This window comes from Theropithecus gelada, chromosome 3 (assembly GCF_003255815.1).
Source record: "Theropithecus gelada isolate Dixy chromosome 3, Tgel_1.0, whole genome shotgun sequence".
In the NCBI taxonomy this organism is placed as follows: domain Eukaryota; kingdom Metazoa; phylum Chordata; class Mammalia; order Primates; family Cercopithecidae; genus Theropithecus; species Theropithecus gelada.
Genome location: NC_037670.1, coordinates 2,499,990 through 2,512,926, shown reverse-complemented (window position 1 = coordinate 2,512,926; position 12,937 = coordinate 2,499,990). Strand labels below are relative to the sequence as shown.

Genomic DNA, 12,937 nt, shown 5'->3' with positions numbered 1-12,937 from the left:
CCAGCACTTTGGGAGGCCAAGGTGGGTGGATCACTTGAAGTCAGGAGTTCGAGACCACTCTGGCAACATGGTGAAACCCTGTCTCTACTAAAAATGCAAAAATTAGCTGGGCGTGGTGGCGGGCACCTGTAATCCCAGCCACTCGAGAGGCTGAGACAGGAGAATCTCTTAAACCCAGGAGGCAGAGGCTGCAGTGAGAGGAGATGGTGTCACTGCACTCCAGCCTGGGCAACAAAGTGAGACTCCGTCTCAAAAAAAAAAAAATACTGCCACCTAGGTCCACCTCCAAAGAGTCTGTTTCATCAGAGTGGGTGCAAGCCTGGGCAATGAGTTTTGTTAAAGCTTCTCAGATGATTGTTACGTATAGCCAAGGCTAAAAGCCACTGCATGAAACCAGAGGGCCTCAAACCTGTCTGCACGTTAGAAATCACCTTGGAATCTTAAAATTCCCACAATCCAGGCTACAGGTCAGATCAACTGAACGCCAATCTCTGGCAGAGGGGTGTAGGCAATTCATAGTTTCCGAAGCACCCCAGGTTATTCCAATGTGCAGACAAGTTAGGTAGCCACTGGCATACACCACTCATTCTAGTTGGACACTGGAGTTACCCAAAAAACGTTTAAGAATCCCAATGTCCAGGCCGTATCCCAAACACATTAAATCACAGTCTTTGGGGAGGGGCCTCAGGCATCAGGATTTCTAAAGGGCTCTCCGTGTGATTCCAGCACGCAGCTTGGTTTGACAAGCACTACTCTTGACTCAATGTAGAAGGCATTAAGAGATACGCTGTCCTAAAAGTCCTTCAGTCTAACAGAGAACGTGAAAGACTTGTGTAAATAGGCAAAAATACATATCCTAAGAACACATGGACACATAGAGGGGAATGACACACACTGGGGCCTATCAGAGGATGGAGGGTGGGAGGAGGGAGAGGATCAGGAAAAATAACTAATGGGTACTAGGCTTAATACCTGGGTGATGAAATAATCTGTACAGCAAACCCCCATGACACAAGTTTACCTACAGAACAAACCTGCACTTGTACCCCTGAACTTAAGAGTTGAAAAAAACAAAGAAAAAATATATATCTCCTTGACTCCTGATACTTCTAAATCAATTATTTCTAGGTTCCTTTTGAAGAATATATTCTCTCTGCAGGATAAGGATTCCTCATGGAGCCTGGGCCTGGGGGAGAAGCATGTTCATGTGTCTTCTCTGACTCTCATTGACCATCTTTGAAATATAACTTTCTTAGCAGCAAACGGTAAGTACCTTGAAGAATTTTTGTTGGGATTAAATGAGATAATGCACGTAAAGGCCTTAGCGGAGTGTCTGGCACACAAGAAACGTTCATTAAGGATTTGCTATTACCACCTTTATCCTGGTTTATGAAACTGATTCGATCCCAGTCACTGTCACCTTAACAACAATAACAAAGAACGTGGGCGAAATAAAGTTAAATTTCACTGCTCAGTTGTGCCATAGTTTTCTGAAAGTGATTTTATTTTACCATTCCGCCAGGCCCTGATTGACTTCACTAGGGATAGCACCACCTGTGAGGGGCCGGCAGAGAGATTCAGAGCCAGTGAACAAGACATAGGGGCTGTTGTTGTTATTGTTGTTAAGACGGAGTCTCACACTGTTGCCCGGGCAAGAGTGCAATGGCGCAATCTCAGCTCACTGCAACCTCTGCCTCCCGGGTTCAAGCGATTTTCCTGCCTCAGCATCCCCAGTAGCTGGGATTACAGGTGCACACCGTCAAGCCCGGCTAATTTTCTTTTTTTTTTTCGTAGAGACGAGGTTTCACTATGTTGGCCAGACTGGTCTCAAACTCTTGACCTCGTGATCCCCCCACCTCAGCCTCCCAAAGTGCTGGGATTACAGGCGTGAGCCACCACACCCGGCCAAGACGTAGGGTTTATTGAAAGGACTCACAAACAGGGCAGTCCAGTGGCAGTGGGCTGGGCAGGAGAACCACAATTGCTTGTAAAAAAGCATGCAGTTTGGCTGGGCATGGCAGCTCATGCCTATAATCCTAGCACTTTGGGAGGCTGAGGCCAGTGGATCACTTGAGGTCAGGAGTTCAAGACCAGCTTGGCCAACATGGCAAAACCCCATCTCTACTAAAAACACAAAAATTAGCCAGACATGATGATGCACGCCTGTAGTCCCAGCTACTCAGGACACTGAGGCAGAAGAATCGCTTGAACCCGGGAGGTAGAGGTTGCAGTGAGCCGAGATCGCGCCACTGCACTCTAGCCTGGGCGACAGAGCAAGACCCTGTCTGAAAAAAAAAAAAAAAAAAAATCATGTGGTTTATACAGCATTTCACTTAGTAACCCCTGGCCCCACTAGCAATCCCCACCAGGCACCACTTTATGTAACCCAAAACAAAGGGCTTTGATCCCCTGCATGACCTGCATTCCACAGGAAGGGCTAGGGGTTCAGATGTTCCTCATAGATAGAAAATGAGGTTCTCTCATTCTGTTGCCCAAATAAAACCTTCACAGAAAAAAACAAAGAGAATGAATCCCCAGGTTGGCCACTCCTGGATCTCCTAGTTCAGAGCTCAGAACACATACTCTTCTTAGAACACACAGTCATTCTCCAGGTATGTTTAAGTTAGGGTATTGGTGTCAGGTGTGCTTGACACACACACACACACACACACACACACATTCTTTCTTTCTCCCATACCTTAGAAATAAGAAAGTGTAAGTAATGTGAAAAACACACTCAACATCACTAATAATCATTTGCAGAGAAATGCAAAATTACAATTACAATGGGATATCACCTTATACTAATCAGAATGGCTATTACTAAAAAGTAAAACAACAACACATATTGGCGTGGATGCAGAGAAAAGGGAACGCTTACACACTGTTGGTGGGGATGTAAATTAGTTCAACCTCTTTGGAGAGATTTCTCAAAGAACTAAAAATAGAACTACCATTCAACCCGGCAATCCCATTACCAGGTATCTATCCAAAGGAAAAGGAATCATTATATTAAAAAACCACCTGTACCCACTCGTATGTTCATCGCAGCACTATTCACAATAGCTGAATGTCATGAAACCAACCTAAGTGTCCATCAATGGTTGACCGGATAAAGAAAATATGGTACATATACACCCTGGAATACTATACAGCCACAAAAATGAACAAAATCATGTCCTTTACAGGAACATGGATGAAGCTGGAGGCCATCATCCTAGGTGAACTAAAAAAACAGAACATCAAATATCACACGTTGCCACTTTTAAGTGGGAGCTAACCAATGGGTACACATGGACCTAAAGACGGAAATAATAGACACTAGAGACTCCAAAAGAGGATGGGACGGGGTGAGAGTTGAAAAATTGCCCAACAGGTACAATGTTCACTATTTGAGTAATGGGTATGCAAGAAGCCCAATTCCCATGGTACACAATACACTGATGTAAAGAACATGCACATGTACCCCTAATACAAAATAATAAATAAAATAAAAGAGAAAGTGCAAGTAAATACCCAAGAGATCAAACCAACAGACTACAGACCAAAATGAAAACAATCTAGGCATGACAGGTGATGCCTTCTTTTATGACTGTCTAACTGCAACTGTAAGAATGTATTTCATGTCAGTATTTTTGGATGGATGAATAATTTTTTAGGTTATTGAAATCTAAGATCTTAATTCAAGTAAAATAAGGTTTTTAAATAAAATTTGATCCTTAAGCTCATTCTATGTTGCCAAGACAACTCAGCATTAAGCATAACATTTGCTTTTGGAAAAAGCATATCATTAACTATAATCCCCCCTCCATGAGCAGATGAGTAGAAAGGCAGGTTGAACCTGAACTCCAAAACCAACCTAAAACTCAGAAAGTGAAAGGAGTATCGGTTAGGCCCTGGCCCCTGGGATTCAGATGCACTGGGTTCACACTCGAGCTCTACCGTGAAGCTAGTTTTATATCCTTGGTCAAACCTCTCTCACCCTCTCCAAGCCCATTCCCTAATCTTTAAAATGGAGATTTTACACATACACATACAGCTATTATAACAATTAAATGAAACAGGCCGGGTGCAGTGGCTCAAGCCTGTAATCCCAGCACTTTGGGAGGCCGAGGCGGGCGGATCACGAGGTCAGGAGATCGAGACCATCCTGGCTAACACGGTGAAACCCCGTCTCTACTAAAAAAATACAAAAAAAAAAAACCTAGCCGGGCAAGGTGGCGGGCACCTGTGGTCCCAGCTACTCAGGAGGCTGAGGCAGGAGAATGGCGTAAACCCGGGAGGCGGAGCTTGCAGTGAGCTGAGATCCGGCCACTGCAGTCCAGCCTGGGCGACAGAGCAAGACTCCGTCTCAAAAAAAAAAAAAAAAAAAAAATTAAATGAAATAAGCTACATGAAATACTTAATGGGGTGCCAGGCCCAGCACATAATCATTCAAAACGTGCTGGCTACAAATGTTTTCATTTTGTGAACTGAAAAATAAATTCAATTATTATTATTTTTCTTTGGACAGGGTCTCCCTCTGTCACCCAGGCTGGAGTGCAGTGATGTTATCAAGCTGACTGCAGCCTCAATCTCCTGGGTTCAGGTGATCCTCCCACCTCCGCCTCCTTAGTTGCTGGGACCACAGGCATGTGCCACCACACTCGGCTTCTTTTTTTTTAATTTTTGGTAAAGATGAAGTTTTCGGCCGGACGTGGTGGCTCACGCCTGTAATCCCAGCACTTTGGGAGGCTGAGGTGGGCGGATCATGAGGTCAGGGGTTCGAGACCAGCCTGACCAACGTGGTGAAACTCCCTCTCTACTAAAAATATAAAAAAATTAGCCAGGCGTGGTGGCAGGTGCCTGTAATTCCAGCTACTCGGGTGGCTGGGCCAGGAAAATCACTCGAACCCAGGAGGCGGAGGTTGTAGTGAGCCAAGATCTCACCATTGTACTCCAGCCGCCAGATTCTGTTTCCAAAAAAAAAAAAAAAAAAGGTGATAAAAGAAAAGAAAGAGCAGGGCAATGAAGATGTGGGGTGCCAAGAAGAAAAAGAGGCAGGTGCCCTGTCAATCAGACTGGTCAGGACAAGTCTTGCTGAAAAGGGGAGTGTAGTTGGAGGAGGTGAGGGAGTGGGCCAAGAGTGCAAAGAGGGAAGAGAAGAGAACATTATAGTCAGAGGAAAGACGCCAAGGTGGGAGCCTGCCTGATTATGTCTAGGGAACCTGAGTCACATGGGTAGCCAATGCAGGATTTTGAGAAAAAGGTGGCATAAACTAATTTTTGTTTTAAGTAGATCACATCAGGTTCTCCACTGAGAACAGAGGGGCAAGGAGCGAGGATAATCTGCCAACAGATTGTAATATAATACAAAAAGGAAATGGTGGCTTGGACCAAGGTGGTGACGGTAAAGGTGGCACGATAGTGGAGGTGGCAGAGTCGATCAGCTGACTCGACTTTGAAGGTATCGTCAAGAGGGATTTTCAAATGGACTGGATGTAGGGTATGAGAGAGTGAGAGGGCTCAATGATTTCTACAAAATGTTCGGCCCGAGCAACATGGCTGCCATTCACTCAGACAAAGCAAGCCTTGGGGATAACAGAACAGGGAGGAGGGCCATGGACTGAGTCCTACGACACTCACAGTTCTGGGGAGAGGAAGAGGGATCAACAAAGGGCACTACCACAGAGCAGCCAAGGAGGACAGGAGGAAACCTAGAAGCAGAGACACCAATGCCATCCTTTCCAGAAAACTACAAATAAAAATATCATAATCATATTCCCCCATTTCGACAATCACAAAAACAAACAAAATATAAGACAAAAAAATTATTGATGATAAACTTTTTAAAGTAATGGATTCTTAGATGTTCAAGTTATCCTGATTCTCTCACAAGTAAGGGATGGAGAAGCGTATGTAAAACATTGGTTCTCTCCTTCATAAGAGCATGTTTCTATTTCTTGCTCTCTGCCAGAGGCTGTTATACTGGTCCTCCCAAAAACAAGGCCTCAAGGACTCCATTTCATGTCTTCTTGCACTCTCTTCAAGGAAATATGACAGAAATTGAAACAGCCTCCAAATTCTTTTTTTTTTTTTTTAATTATACTTTAAGTTCTAGGGTACATGTGTACAACGTGTAGGTTTGTTACATACGTATACATGTGCCATGTTGGTGTGCTGCACCCATTAACTCGTCATTTACATTAGGTATATCTCTTAATGCTGTCCCTCCCCCCTCCCCCCACCCCACGACAGGCCCTGGTGTGTGATGTTCCCCACCCTGTGTCCAAGTGTTGTCATTGTTCAATTCCCACCTATGACTGAGAACATGCGGTGTTTGGTTTTCTGTTCTTGCAATAGTTTGCTCAGAATGACGGTTTCCAGCTTCATCTATGTCCCGACAAAGGACATTAATTCATCCTTTTTTATGGCTGCATAGTATTCCATGGTGTATATGTGCCACGTTTTCTTAATCCAGTCTATCATTGATGGACATTTGGGTTGATTCCAAGTCTTTGCTATTGTGAATAGTGCCGCAATAAACATACGTGTGCATGTGTCTTTATACCAGCATGATTTATAATCCTATGGGTATATACCCAGTAATGGGATGGCTGGGTCAAATGGTATTTCTAGTACTAGATCCTTGAGGAATTGCCACACTGTCTTCCACAATGGTTGAACTAGTTTACAATCCCACCAACAGTGTAAAAGTGTTCCTATTTCTCCACATCCTCTCCAGCACCTGTTGTTTACTGACTTTTTAATGATCGTCATTCTAACTGGTGTGAGACGGTATCACATTGCGGTTTTGATTTGCATTTCTCTGATAACAGCCTCTAAATTTCTAATGGAAAGGGTTCCTGGAGAAGAAAGAAACAGTCCACATGAGACACAGGACATTTTAACAGCAAATCTATAGTGCTGTTTCCCATTATCTCACACTCATACACACACACACATGCACGCATGCACACGCATGCACATGCACATACACACGATCTGTTCTCTTCATGGTGCCCAAATCTTAACCCTTTCACAACTAAACTCTGCTTTGTTATTCTAGTTATTTGGTTTTTTTGGTTAAGCAAGTTTTCTGACATTTTTCTTTTTCTGAACAGCTTCCTGATCTTGGATAATCACAATTACAGTCAGCAGATTAACTAACAAACGTACTTCATCTCATTGAAAGATGACAAAGCCAGAACTTAAGATTCTAAAAATTTTCATCCTAATGTCATAGCGATAAACCAAATAACACACAAACACAATGTAATGCTCGGTATCTTCCTATTTCTTAAGTTTGGGCCGATCAGAAATAAAACATTCTCTTCTTTCTTCTCATAACAATGCAGTTCCTGGCCAAAAATCTTCCCAATGACCCGTCCTGACTAAAAGTCATAAATAATACCTGTCTGATATAGATACTCCACTTGAGGTTTCTCATAAATAAGTTTCAGAAAACGATTAACAGGTGGTGTTCTCTTCCCCACCTCTACATTTTCTTTATGATGTGTATGTTAGCATACCTAGTTTGTGAAAACCATCTGTTGGAGATCTTTTATTTCTTGCAGCACTTCGCTTCTAGCTTAAAGTATAGATAAAAACACCTAGCAATAAATGATGTCTTTTTCACTTTTGCAGCTTTAGTACCGAGGACGTTCCTGACAAAGACGGTGTAATCACTTGATGTTTGCTGAACGGGTGGAAAACTGAGCTAAAGAAACCTCTGTCCCATTTTCTGGGAACTATTTCTCTCTGCCATAGTAGCACTTAGAAGGGGGCAGGCAGCATTTTGAATAGACACTGAGTGGCACTGAAATTCTGACCCACTTTTAATCAATGTAAAGTTAATTTTGTATGTATATAAAAGGAAAGCTAATAACGGTCAGGAAAAGAAAGATATTTTTATAACTCAGTGAAATAACTGAAAAGACAATGACTACCCTCAGAATTAAGAACACAAAAGAGAAGCATCGAAAACATCAGGAATGATCTTCCAAAGCTGCTCAGGACTGGCCACTTAGCTCCAGTTGGGGAACTCAGACAACAAGCAACAGTCCCCACAGCCAGTTCCACCTTACACACAACTGAACCAGACCCAAGACAGACAGCAGGTGTTCTTTGTCATAGGGTGGGAACTCACACTAGAAAGCAAAGGGCTTTCCAAGCCAGAGTGAGGGAAATAATTAATGAGCTAAGAGTGGACCTCCAAAAAGAGGCCAAAGTAGAGATACCGGGAATATCATGAACTACGAAGGAAATGCCTTCAAGCCTTTGAAAATAGCCTATAATTGCCAATTTATACAAGAATTCTGTTCCTAAGCATTTCTGTTTAAGCCTGAAATTTGTATTCCCATAGATACAGTATTATTAAAATGAAAATTAAGGCCGGGTGCAGTCGTTCACAGCTATAATCCCAGCACTTTGGGAGGCTGAGGCTGAAGGATTGCTTGAGCCCACGAGTTCGAGATCAGACTGGGCAACATAGTGAGACCCCCATATCTACAAAAATGTTTTTAAAAATATTAGCTGAGTTTGGTAGTATGTGCCTGTAATCCCAGATATCTGAGAGGCTGAGACGGGAGGACTGCTTGACCCCAGGAGGTCGAGGCTGCAGTGAGCTATGATCATGCCATTGCATTCCAGCCTGGGCAACAGAACAAGACCCTATCCCTTCACAGTCTTTTTCAGTTGAAATTACTTGTTGCCAAGAGAACCGAAAATACAATCAATATTCTGAAGTACTAAATTTCTATAATGCTGTCAAAGTTATCATTTTAAAAGAAATCACATAACATTTTTTTCTTTGAAGTGTTACAGACACTTCCACCAGTTTTCCAGAAGGGCTCTGGATTCTTACAAATTATACACTTTACCCTTTACTAATTAGGGTTTTTTTTTCTTTGCTATTATAATTTTACAGCAAGATTTACTATGACTCTTATAGCATTAAGATGGATTTTCAAAAACAATGGCTTGTTTAACCTAACTTGGAACACAGAAAAAAGCATTAAACAAAACCAGGGCCCAAAAATCGCAAATTAAGTGATCTCTCATTCATTGTGAAAATGTAAAACAAATGAGAGCCAGGCACGGTGGCTCATGCCTATAATCCCAGCACTTTGGGAGGGCCAGCCAGAAGGATTACTTGAGCCCAGGAGTTCAAGACCAGCCTGGGCAATATTAGGTGGAACCCATCTCTATTAAAAATTTTAAAATTAGCTGAAGCGTGGTAGCATGCACCTGTAGTTCCAGCTACTTGAGGTGGGAGGACCACTTGAGCCCAAGAGGCAGAGGTTGCAGTGAGTCAAGATTGTGCCACTGCACTCCAGTTTGGGCGACAGAGTGAGACCCTGTCTCCAAGTAAATAAATAAAGTAAAATAAAATAAAAATAAAACAAATGAGGCTCTCTTATGCCTATGTGCTGACCTGTCTACACCCTTCGCACCTTCAAACATGCACCTGTTTTCTGCTAGCTTCAAGAAAAACTGCTTTGCTAACCTGAAGAGCATCAGTGCACAAATATCAACCCGTTCCACTCTGAAAACCCTTCCAGCAAATTTGTTGCTGATTAAATACACCAACGTTTTGCTGACATGGTAACATGTTATCAAGTCAATCCATTCAGATATGAAAAAAAAAAAAATCCTTTGTAGGAATTACCAGGGTAAAATAGATACTATATAAATACCATTTTAAAGAGTGAAATTGGTGGCAGTTGTTGAATTTCTGGGGATCATTCCTTCTGTCTTATGCATTCGAATGCCTACTCAGGATTCACACATCCATAGACATGCTCTAGTCTTTCTCTCTGCTATCCTGCATCCTATCATCCCTCAAAAGAATCTAAATTTTTTTTCAATTTTTTTTTTTTTTTTGAGACAGTCTCGCTCTGTTGCCCAGGCTGGAGTGCAGTGGCACGATCTTGGCTCACTGCAAGCTCCACCTCCTGGGTTCACACCATTCTCCTGCCTCAGCCTCCAGAGTAGCTGGGACTACAGGTGTCTGCCACCACGCTTGGCTAATTTTTTTGTATTTTTAGTAGAGACGGGGTTTCACCGTGTTAGCCAGGATGGTCTCAATCTCCTGATCTCGTGATCCGCCCGCCTCAGCCTCCCAAAGTCTTGGGATTACAGGCGTGAGCCACCGAGCCCAGCCGAGAATCTAAATTTTAAAACTCTTTTTGTTTTCCTTGCATCATAAGAACCCATAGACAAACCATTTGAGATGCCTGCTGATTAACGTAAGTCTAAGGTCACTACTGGACACCCCTTTCTGCACAGGACAAGTCCCTCAACAGCCCCGGCAGACAATGAAAAACACGTGCTCACAGAACTCACCTAACACATTTTATTAACATCAACAAAGTCTACCTTATGGTTTATTCATTACATATTTCCATTTAAAGTGCATTTGCAAAAACACTCCTGTCAGAAAAATTACTATCAAAACTCAGATCGTCATTCTGTATGACGGACATCTCAGCACACAGAAACGAAGGTGTCTACTCCTCAGGGCAGGGCTGATTCCTCCTCACACAAACTGCCCGAGACACAGTTCATTCAAGGAGACTCCAGGATGTCCAGGAAACACACATCCTCAGTCATCATCCCATTAGCTCCTTAAGCACTAACTCAAAAATCAACTTCATATAAAAATAAAAGTACTGGCATTTCCTGCTTCTGATATTACTATCTGTGATGGTTAATTTTATGTGTCAACCTGTCTGGGTCACAGCGTCCAGATATTTGTTCAGCCATTATTCCGGATGTTTCTGTGGAGGTGTTTGTTGGATGAGATTAACATTTAAATTGCTGGGCTTTCAGTAAAGTAGATTGCCTGTCATAATGTGGATGGACCTCATCCAATCACTTGAAGGCTTTAATATAAAAAGATTGACCTGTTCCAAGCAAGAAGGAATTCTGCCAGGAGAATGCCTTTGAACTTGAACTCCCACTCTTCTCTGAGTCTCCAACCTGCCAGTCAACCCATGAGATGTTGAACTCACCAAGCCTCCACAAATTCGTGAGCCAACTCCTAAAAATGAACAAATGAATCTCAATCTCAGTCTCTGTTTCTGTCTCTCTCTCCCTTCGCACACGCACACATATACACATACACATACACATACACATACGCATACACATACACACACACCCATTGGTTCTGTTTTGCTGGAGAACCCTAACACACTCTCCAAAGCAAAATAAGACTTTGCCTTGAAATTTATTAAAAAGACATATAGCTTACTTGAAGATCAACAACCAATTATTAACTAAACCAACAATGAGTTAGAAAAAGCCAGTCAAATTCCAGATGTGGGGCTTACTAGTTCTTTACCAATAGTTTCATTTAATTTTCCAAAACACTGGTAACAGACACTGCTTTATCCAATATGAGAATGTAATTTGTACCCCTACATCCCGCCATCGAAAAATGCTTGAAACTAAAAATCAAGATGAGAAATTAAAATAATCATTAGCATCTTTGTAAATGTACAAAAAAAAGTCAGTCCACACACAAATATACACAAATATGCACAGGTCAACTTTCCCTAGAAAATTCATAAAGCATAAAACTATAATTATTGATTTTTTTTTTGAGATGGAGCCTGGCTTTGTCACCCAGGCTGCAGTCCAGTGATGTGTGAACTCAGCTCACTGCAACCTCTGCTTCCTGGGTTCGAGCAATTCTCCTGCCTCAGCCTCCCAAGTAGCTGGGATTAAAAGGTGCACACCACCATGCCTGGCTAATTTCTGTTCTCAAACTCCTGACCTCAGGTGATTCACCTACCTCAGCCTCTCAAAGTCCTGGGATTACAGGCATGAGGCACCGCACCTGGCCTATTGACTAATTATCTTTTACAAATTACTATTGATCTTGAACCATTATTTGCATGACTCTTCTCCATTTCTCATAAGAATGAGAAATAAGTATGAGCCCATTTTTCATACTGCTATAAAGAACTGCCCAAGATGGGGTAATTTATAAAGGAAAGAGGTTTAATTGACTCACAGTTCAGCATGGCTGGGGAGGCCTCAGGAAATTTACAATCACAGCAGAAGGCAAAGGGGAAGCAAGGCACCTTCTTCCCAAGGCAGCAAGAAAGAGAAGTGCAGAGCGAAGCGGGAAGAGCCCCTCATAAAACCATCAGATCTCGTGAGAACTCACTATCGTGAGAACACCATGGAGGAAATGGCCCTCATGTTTCAATTACCTCCACCTGGTCTCTCTCGACACAGAGGGATTATGGGGATTATGGACATTAGAATTCAAGATGAGATTTGGGTGAGGGGGACAAAGCCTAACCACATCAAGAGGTAAGGAGTATTATAATATTATGAATGACTGGCCAGAACAGACCAAATTTCCTTACATGAAAGAATCACCTGATCTTCAGAATGCTAATTACTGAGGTTTCTAAAGACTCCCATATGTGCTATTAATACCATAAGAGCGTCTATATTAAAATAGCCTTGGCTGGGACTATTTTTTAATGGTTGCATACGATAGGAAAGAATACAGAAGAGAAGGAATCACCAGTGGTAGGCAGAGACCAGAGCATACAGATTCAACAGGGAACCTAACAAATTCCAATTCATCACCTACAGCTGTAGATTTATGAAACCATCACATGTACAGTAGTGATTCTCAAAGTGTGGTCCCCAGTTCAACATCAATGCCAACCAGAAACCTGTTAGAAATGCACATTCTCAGGTGGCTCACACCTGTAATCCCAGCACTCTGGGAGGCCAAAGCAGGCGGATGGCTTGAGTCCAGGAGTTCAAGACCAGCCTGAGCAACATGGCTAGACCCCATTTTTACAAAAAATTAGCCAGGCGTGGTGGCCTGCGCCTGTAGCCCCAGCTATTCAGGAGGCGAGGCTGAGGTGGGAGGATCATCTGAGCCCGGGAAGTGAAGGTTGCAATGAACCAAGGTGGCACCACCACA

The 12,937-nt window shown here is 42.7% G+C and overlaps 1 protein-coding gene across 1 annotated transcript in view; it reads right to left on the bottom strand.

The window, feature by feature from the left end:
- LOC112620166 (S-adenosyl-L-methionine-dependent tRNA 4-demethylwyosine synthase) overlaps positions 1–12,937 on the bottom strand; it is a 254,738-nt gene that overhangs the window by 140,917 nt on the left and 100,884 nt on the right. The window lies entirely within an intron of this gene.